At 43.4% G+C, this 8,857-nt stretch overlaps 1 long non-coding RNA gene across 1 annotated transcript; it reads left to right on the top strand.

The window, feature by feature from the left end:
* Positions 1-270: 270 nt before the first annotated feature.
* Positions 271-6,745, top strand: LOC134756582 (uncharacterized). The gene is made up of 4 exons (XR_010129402.1): positions 271-512; positions 821-967; positions 4,297-4,359; positions 5,949-6,745. It is a non-coding gene; the product is annotated as an uncharacterized lncRNA (long non-coding RNA).
* The last annotated feature ends 2,112 nt before the right edge of the window (positions 6,746-8,857 follow it).

The following is an 8,857-nucleotide window of genomic DNA, read 5'->3' as shown; positions in this document are numbered from 1 at the left end:
TTGCATATAGGAGGGAAGAAGAAAAAATCCTGCTTCCCCCCCACGCACAAACTCGATTGCTCCTTCTCAAATTCATGTCCCCAAATCCCTTCCCCCATTCCTCGGACTTTCCTCTTCTCACATGCCCCCACTTCAGCCACAACACACACACTATCCGTTTTTGACCCTTCCTTTGCCTTTCACCGGGTCAGACGGCATTGTGACGTCACAAAACCCCTGGGTGCCTATATCTGACCTGCGCGGAAAGTTCATTCTGAGTGCGTCCTGGCGAGTCTCAGGCCCCAAGCGGGTGGAACGCACCAAGGGTCTCATCCGCGACGAAGGGCTTTAACGCTCAGGGTCAGGAACCTCTGAGAGCTCTTGGGGACTTGCGCGCCCTTGGATGCTCTTGCGTTCAACAGGGCTAGGAGACTACCGGCTGGGGCGAGGAATGCAGGCGCCTAGAGCCTTGGAGCTCCTGAAACGTTCCTGCCGCCTCCGGAAAGCAAGGGCAGTTTACCGAAGTGACTGAGGTCAGTCGTGTGTCCCCATTGTGTGGCCACGTGTCCTGTGTCCATCACCACCTTCCCAAAGTCCAAGCTCAGCCCGACTCCTTGCGGTGCGGCCTGGGAATGCTCTGGCCTATAAATCAGCTTCGTGGCTGGAGCTGTCTCCACCACCGTGGCAAACCTGGACGCTGGCCCCGAGGGCAAAGGGAAAGTGTACTCCTAACAGATTCAGGAGGAAGCAGCCGCAGCCTGAGCGCAGCATCTGCCAGGGAAACTGTGCCCCCCAGGTCAGCTAGTTAACTATTTCATCCCTCCCCACCACTCTTCCCTAGGCCAAGTATTTGCAGCACGGGCAGGGACCAGTAACTGATTTTCAGGCCTTTTGAGAGGAAGAGGAAGAGAGAGGAAGAGAAGGATTTCTAATAGTAGATATTCACTGTCATGGACTCTTTAGGAAACAGCAACAAAGACAAGATTAAGTAAGTTGATATTTGTAAAATACTGACAACAGTGCACATAGTAAACACTGGATATGTGTTAAATAAGTACAAACAGACAGAAATAGATAACAGGAGGTATATGCTAATCATCTAAGATGTTAGAAAATACTGTTCAGATCTAAAAATGATCAAGGCTGACATACTCATTGATTCATCAAATAACTATGAAACCTAATCAGAGGGGGATAAGACACAATGAGTGCCTTCAGTACATTTGTGACTTAGTAGACATTAAAGGAGATGTATAAGAAAGTCCATTAAAACATGCGGTGGGGGCAACCATGGAGAATCTTCTTCCCCATGCTCCCTTCTCTTTGGCCTCCCACCTTCCTGCATCTCCCACCCCACATAAACACACAATCTAGGTAAAAGTGGTGGACCTGTTATGCAAACACATCCTAATGTCATCCAGCCCTTCTTCCCCAACCAGATGGTCACCCCTAAGCTTCTCCTATATAATAATTCATGAGCAGACACTAATGATTTCAACATACACACACCCTTTGAAACATGTTACTGTTAGGTGCAATGAAAAGGCAAGTCACTTAAAGAGACAGATCCCAGAAAATCCTGAAACTTTCTACCTCTGTGACCTCTGGCAAGTTGCTCATCGTCTCTCAGGCTCTATAAAATGAGAAGGTTGAGTAAGATGCCTCCCCTCTGATTCTGACTAAATAGAGAATACAGGCACGGACCACATGATCCTCTAGTGGCAACCATTCCTCTCTTTGAATAGACGAACTTGGTTTGCTGTTCTTCTCCCACTGCCCTCTTGCCATAAGAACCTTCATTAGGCAAATGATGTCATCAGTGAGACCAGTCCTTGCTGGTGCCAGGATTATGGCTCTTGGTAGCCAGAAGGCAATGTCATTGGGTCAGCATGACTTTAGCCCTGGGGACTAGGGCAAGAGATCGGCCATTGGCACATCAGGATGCACATGCAAACGGATGAAACTCACCATTGTCGCTGACAGCATTGCTTGGGAAATAGGATTCTCCTCTACTCCTGGGCAGTTTTGGGTCTAGGAACTGGGACCCCGAGAAGCTGTAATTTCTGCGAGTTGTGTGGGTCGTTCGCCACCTGCCGGTTATTTCGCAAACTGCAGCTGGGACTGTGAACATTTGCAACTTGATTCATTCAGGACTACTTGATTCTATTCCATTAATTCTTCTCCATACAATTTGGTTCAACTATAGAGCATCGTGCCGACTTAATGACGTTCTCCCCTGATACTCCCATTAGAGATATCTGAGATGTTTGTTAATATTCAGATTCTGAAGCTTTATCCCAGACCCACCAAATCAGAATCTGGCAAATTGGCTCTTTTAACAAGCTACCTGGTAGTCCTTTTGTATACTAAAGATAAAGAACTATTTCTCTAGAGGTATTCTGGGTGATAAGACAGTCTCCATTACTCAGACTCATGAAGAACTAATATATTCTGATAAATAAGTTAAACTAGCCATGTAAATATGCTAATACTTTATTTGGGTAAGCGGATGCCCTAGTGACTTGAGGGGGAGGAGAGGCTCAGTAAGTTATTAAAAAGATGGCCTTTGATACTGGCCCTGAAGAATGGTCAGAAACTTGCAGCGGGAAGAAAAGAGCCACAGGAACAACCTACCCAGCCCCGGAGCCTTTCGCTTCCTTGACTTTCTCCACTCCAGTCGCCTTAACCTCCATTCCTCTTCAGCCACCCCTTTCAAGTCTGCATCTTGGGCTTTGTCTTTACCTAGAAGAGCCCCACTTTGGAAATCTTAACTTTCCATTCCCACGTGTAGCCTCATCCTCTGATTCTTCCTCATCCTCACTTCTGCCCTACCTCTCTCCAACCTCCTTTCCTGAGCTCTATTTCTTCCAATCTGGTCTCCCCCCAACTCAGGAAAGTTTGATTGATTAACTCATAAACCTGTAACTTATAAAATGCGTACCTTCCCGTCCTAAAAAAAGGCCGATACACTCTTTGACCTTGTGACCACCTTTAGCCCTCTGCCAAATTTTTTGAACATTAGTCAACACCCACAGTTTCATTTATTTCTTGCTCTTCCCTCTGGAGTACCCAGAGTGTGTCTGTGGGAATCTTTCTGGATGAGGGGGGCTGAGTAAAGATTGTGGGTAGGGCTCATCCAATCTGTTGAGGGACTGAGGATGAGTGAGGGAGAACTTACTCTCTCTACCTGTCTTGGAGCTGGGGCACTAGTCTTCTCCTAACTTTGGACTCAGACTTATACTGGAACTGTAGTCTGGGTCCACAGTTTGTCAACTGCAGATCTTGGGACTCAGCCTCCATAATCACATGAGCTAATTTCTTGAAATACATGTCCATCTACATCTAATTTCTTACTGGTTCTGTTTTTCTGGAGAACCCAGACTAATACAGTCATCCCTGACTCTATTTTGCTACACATAAAAGATACATCAGGTCCTACTTTATTTGATCATCTCAATGCATCTGGCCCTGCTGATCACTCATCTCTTCTTGAGATTCTCTCCTCCTTTGACTACCATGGTTCTTATCCTTCCGATCCTTTGTTTCTCAGTACTTAGTTTTTTTAGTTTCTCATCCCCAGTGTCAAGTTCCTTGATGACATATGCTGCCCTTAGAGTTTAGCTTCCACCTCTTCTGCTGATGACTCTCAAATTCTTGGTTCTGGACTGACCTCCCTGGGATCTGAAACTGGTGTGACCAACATTGCTACTGGAATATTCCATGGATGTATCAAGGGCAACATATTTGAAACTCAGATCATGCTTATTGCCTCAACTCGTTCCCTCCTTTTGTGTTCTATATTTCAGGGTTTAGCACCATCCGCCGACACAGTCAAACCAAAATCCTGGGGTCATGCCGTACTCTCACCACTCTCTCACAGCCACTCCACAACCACCAAGTCTTAACAATTATACACACAGACACACACACACATTTACACACACAAACACACACATTTAGTATGTATATAATATAAACAAATGTACATAATGAAAAATCCATCTGATTTAAATCATTTTCTTCCTCCCTATTACTATATCATTGCTTTACTTCAGTATCGTCCCAGCTGGTATTCATGCTTTTAGTTTAATCTCCCTCAAATACTTTTTCTTCACTGCCACCAGAATGATCTAACTAAATGTCACAGTCACACGTATAAAAGGCATCAGAACATAAAAAAATGGAACTTTATATTACAGTCCCAGACAAAGAGATCTTTACAAAGTATCACATACACTATTGCTCCTCTACAAAACCTTTCAGAACAGGGGAACAGGATGGCTGAATAGAAGCCTTCACCTATCATTCTCCCCACAGGAACACCACCAAGTTGTGTGACTATCCACACAAAAAAGCATCTTCATAAGAACCAAAAATCAGGTAAGCCATCACAGTACACTATTTTAGTTTTATATCACTGAAAGGGACACCTAAGAAGGTAGAAAAGACAGTCTTGAATTGCTGATGCAACTCCTCCCCCCTCACCCCAACACTCCAGCAGCAGTGGACGCATGGCATGGAGAGAGAATCTGTGTGCTTCGGTAAGGGACAGCAAAGGGATTGTGGGACTTGGCATTGTCCTGCCCTGCCGTAGTGGAAAGCAACACCAGGCAGAACTCAGTCAGCACCCACAGAGGGAGCATTTAGACCAGGCCTAGCCAGAGGAGAATTGCCCATCCTAATGTTCAAAAGTTTAGTTCTTGCAAGTCTCACCAACATGGGCTAAACAGCTCTTGGGTACTAAAGAAACTCAAAAGGCAGTCTAGGCCACAAAGACTGCAATTCCCAGGCAAGTCCTGACGCTATGCTGGGCTCAGAGCCAGTGGACTTGTGGCGCACATGACCTAGTGAATCCCCAGCAAGGGTTGCCAAGGGAGTGCTTGTCTCACCCCTCTTCCAACCCCTGGCAGCGCAGCTCACAGCTCCAGGAGAGACTCCTTCCCTCTGTTTGAGGAAAGGAGAGGGAGGAATAAAGAGGGCTTTGTCTTGCAACTTGAATATCAGCTCAGCTACAGTAGAATAGGGTGCTGGGCAGAGTCCTGGGGCCCCTATTCCAGGCTCTAGCTCCCAGACAACATTTCTAGACACACCCTGGGACAGAAGAGACCCCACCACCTTGAAGTGAAGGACCCAGTCATGGAAAGAACCTTTGGGCCCTGAATGATCAGCAACAGTAACCAGGTAGTATATTCCATGGGCCTTGGCTTCAGGTGTGACCCAGCATATTCCTAGCTGTGGTGGCTATGAGGAGAGACTCCTTCTGCTTGAGAAACAGAGGGGGAAGAATAAAGGGGACTTAGTCTTGGAGCTTGGGTATGAGGTTGGCCGCAGTGGGGTAAAATAGCAGGCAGGCTCTTGGGTTCCCAATTCCAGGCCTTGGCTCTTGGATGGCATTTCTGGACTGCCCTGGGCCAGAGGGGGCCCACTCCTCTGAAGAGAGAGTCCCAGACCTTGCAGCATTCACAACAAGCTGCCCGAAGAGCCCTTAGCCCTTGAGTGAAGATCAGTGATAGCCTGGCAGTACTCCCTGTGGGTCTGGGGCAGTGGTAGCCAGGGTGAGAGACCCCTCTGTTTGTGGAAAGGGGAGGGAAGAATGGGAAGAACTCTGTCTTGTGGCTTGGGTGCCAGCTCAGCCACAGTAAAAGAGAGCACCAGGTAGTTTCCTAAGGTTTCCAACTCCAGGCTCTGGCACCTGGATGTTGAAGAGTTAGGTGTTTAATACCCTACTTGCAGTATGGGCTTCCATCTCTGGACCAGCCTAAGGCTGGGGAGAATGTGTCACCCTGGCTGGCTTTGCCACCTACTGATTGTAGAGCCCTAGGGCCTTGAGTGAACATAGGCAGTAGTCAGGCAGTAGTTGCCACAGGTCTTGGGCTACATCCAGTGCTGTGCTGGCTTCAGATCTGACCCAGTGAAGTCCTAGTGGTGGTGACCACAGGGGTGCTTGTGTCACTGCTCTGCTCCCCCAGCTCCAGACAGCTCAGCACAGAGTGAGAGACTCTACTCATCTGGGAGGAAGTAAGGAGAAAGAACAACAGTCTTTGCCTGGTAATCCAGATAATTCTTCCGGACCTTATCCAACACCACCAAGGTGGTACCTCTGTAAGCTTGCAAGAGCCACAGTATTACTTGGTTTGGAGTTTCCCCTGTTGCAAATGCAGCCGCAGTGATCAAAAACTTGGATTACAATATCCAAATTTATTAGAATACCTGGAAATCCTTTCCAAAAAGTACTACTACAAACAAGCCCAGATGGTGAGAACTATATGAAACACTAACTCTTCAATGCCCAGACACCAATGAACTAGATGGTCAAGTATCAAGACCATCTAGAAAAACATGACCTCACCAAATGAACTAAATAAGACACCAGGAACCAATGCTGCAGAGACAGAGATATGTGACCTTTCAGACAGGGAATTCAGAATACCTGCTTTGAGGAAAATCAACATAATTCAAGATAACATAGAGAAGGAATTCAGAATTCTATTGGATAAATTTAACAAAATTTAAAATAATTAAAAAGAATTAAGCAGAAATTCTGAAGCTGAAAAGTGCAATAGACATACTGAAGAATGTATTACAGTCATAAGATAATTGACGAAGCAGAAGAAAGAATTAGTGAGCTTAAAGACAGGCTATTTGAAAATACACAAAGGAGACAGAAGAGTAAAAAAGAATGAAGCATGCCTACAAGATCTAGAAAATAACCTTAAAAGAGCAGACCTAAGAGTTGTTGACCTTAAAGAGAAGGTAGAGAGAGAGATGGGGGTAGAAAGTTTTTCAAAGGCGTAATAACATAACTTGCTGAACCTAAAGAACAATATCAATATTCAAGTACAAGAAGATTATAGAACATTAAGCAGATTTAACCCAAGTAGGACTACCTGAAGACATTTAATAATCAAAAAAGGTCAAGGATAAAGGAAGGATGCTAAAAGCAGCAAGAGAAAAGAAACAAAAAACGTGCAATGGATCTCCAATACAACTGACAGTAGACGTTTCAGTGGAAACCTTATAGGCATGGAGGAAGTAGCATGACATATTTAAAGTGCTGAAGGGAAAAAACTATTTTTTGTTTCCAACTTTTATTTTAGGTTCAGGGAATACACATACAGGTTTGTTACATGGGTAAATTTTATATCACAGGGGTTTGGTGTACCGATTATTTTGTCACCCATGTAGTGAACATAGTATCTGATAGGTAATTTTTCAATCCTCACCCTTCTCCCACCCTCCAACCTCAAGAAGGACTCAGTATCTATTGTTCTGTTTTTTGTGTCTATCTTCACTCAATGTTTATTTGGTTTTCTATTCTTGCATGAATTCACTTAGGATAATGGCCTCCAGCTCTATCCATGTTGCTGCAAATGACATGATTTCATTCATTTTTATGATATAATATTGCATGGTGTATATGTCGTACATTTTCCTTATCCAGTCTACCATTGATGGGCATCTAGTTTGATTACATGTCTTTGCTATTGCTAATAATGCTGCAGCAAACTTGTCCACGTGTGTATCTTTATGGTAGAATGATTTATATTCCTTTGGGTATGTAATATAATGCTAGGTCGAATGGTAGTTCTGTTTTAAGTCCTTTGAGAGATCTCCAAACAGCTTTCCACAGTGGCTAAACTAATTTACTTTCCCACCAGCAGTGTATGAACATATCCTTTTCTCCACAACCTCACCAACATCTGCTACATTTTTATTTTTTCATGATCGCCATTCTGATTAGTGTGAGACGGTATCTCATTGCGGTTTTGATTTGCATTTCTCTAATGATTAGTGATGTTGAGCAATTTTTCATATGATTGTTGGGTGTGTGTATGTCTTCTCTTGAGAAGTGTCTGTTCATGTCCTTTGCTCATTTTTAATGTGGTTGTTTGTTTTTTGTTTATTAGTTTAAGTTCCTCACAGAATCTGAATATTTGACCTTTGTTGGATGCGTAGTTTGCAAATATTTTCTCCCATTTTGTAGGTCTTCTTTTTTCTCTATTGTTACTTTATTTTGCTGTGCTGAAGCTCTTTAGTTTAACTAAGTCCCACTTGTCAATTTTTCTTTTTGTTACAATTGCTTTTGGTGTTTTCCTCATGAAATTTTTGTCAGGGCTGATGTCCAGAATGGTATTTCATAGGTTTTCTTCTAGGGTTCTTAAAGTTTTAGGTTTTACAAATTTTAGGTTTTTAAAGTTTTAGGTCTTTTTATCATCTTGAGTTGACTTTTGTATATGGTGAAAGGAAGGAGTACAGTTTCAATCTTCAGCATATGGCTAGTCCTCTATCCCAGCACCATTTATTGAATAGGTATTCCCTTCCCAATTGCTTATTATTGTCAGCTTTGTTGAAAATCAGGTAATTATAGATGTGCAACTTTATTTCTGAATTCTCTAACCTGTTCCATTGGTCTATGTGTCTGTTTTTGTAACAGTACCATGCTGTTTTGGTTACTTTAGCCTTGTGGTATGGTTTGAAGTTGGGTAGTGTGATGCCTCTGACTTTGTTCTTTTTGCTTAGGATTGTTTTGAATACCTAGGTTCTTTTTTGGTTTCATTTGAATTTTAGAATGGTATCTTCTTATTCTGTGAAAAAAATGTCATTGGTAGTTTCATAGAAATAGCAATGAATCTGTTTTGGGTAGTATGGCCATTTTACCAACGTTAATTCTTCCTACCCATGAGCATGGAATGTTTTTCCATTTGCTTGTGTTGTGTCTGATTTCTTTCAGCAGTGTTTTGTAATTCTCATTGTAGAGATCTTTCACCTCCCTGGTTAGCTGTATGCCCAGGTATTTTATTATTTTTGTGGCTATTGTGAATGTGATTGTGTTCTTAATTTGACTCCCAGCTTGGATGTTATTGTGTACAGAAATGCT

This window comes from Gorilla gorilla, chromosome 10 (assembly GCF_029281585.2).
Source record: "Gorilla gorilla gorilla isolate KB3781 chromosome 10, NHGRI_mGorGor1-v2.1_pri, whole genome shotgun sequence".
In the NCBI taxonomy this organism is placed as follows: domain Eukaryota; kingdom Metazoa; phylum Chordata; class Mammalia; order Primates; family Hominidae; genus Gorilla; species Gorilla gorilla.
This window is presented reverse-complemented; position numbering and strand designations above follow the sequence as displayed.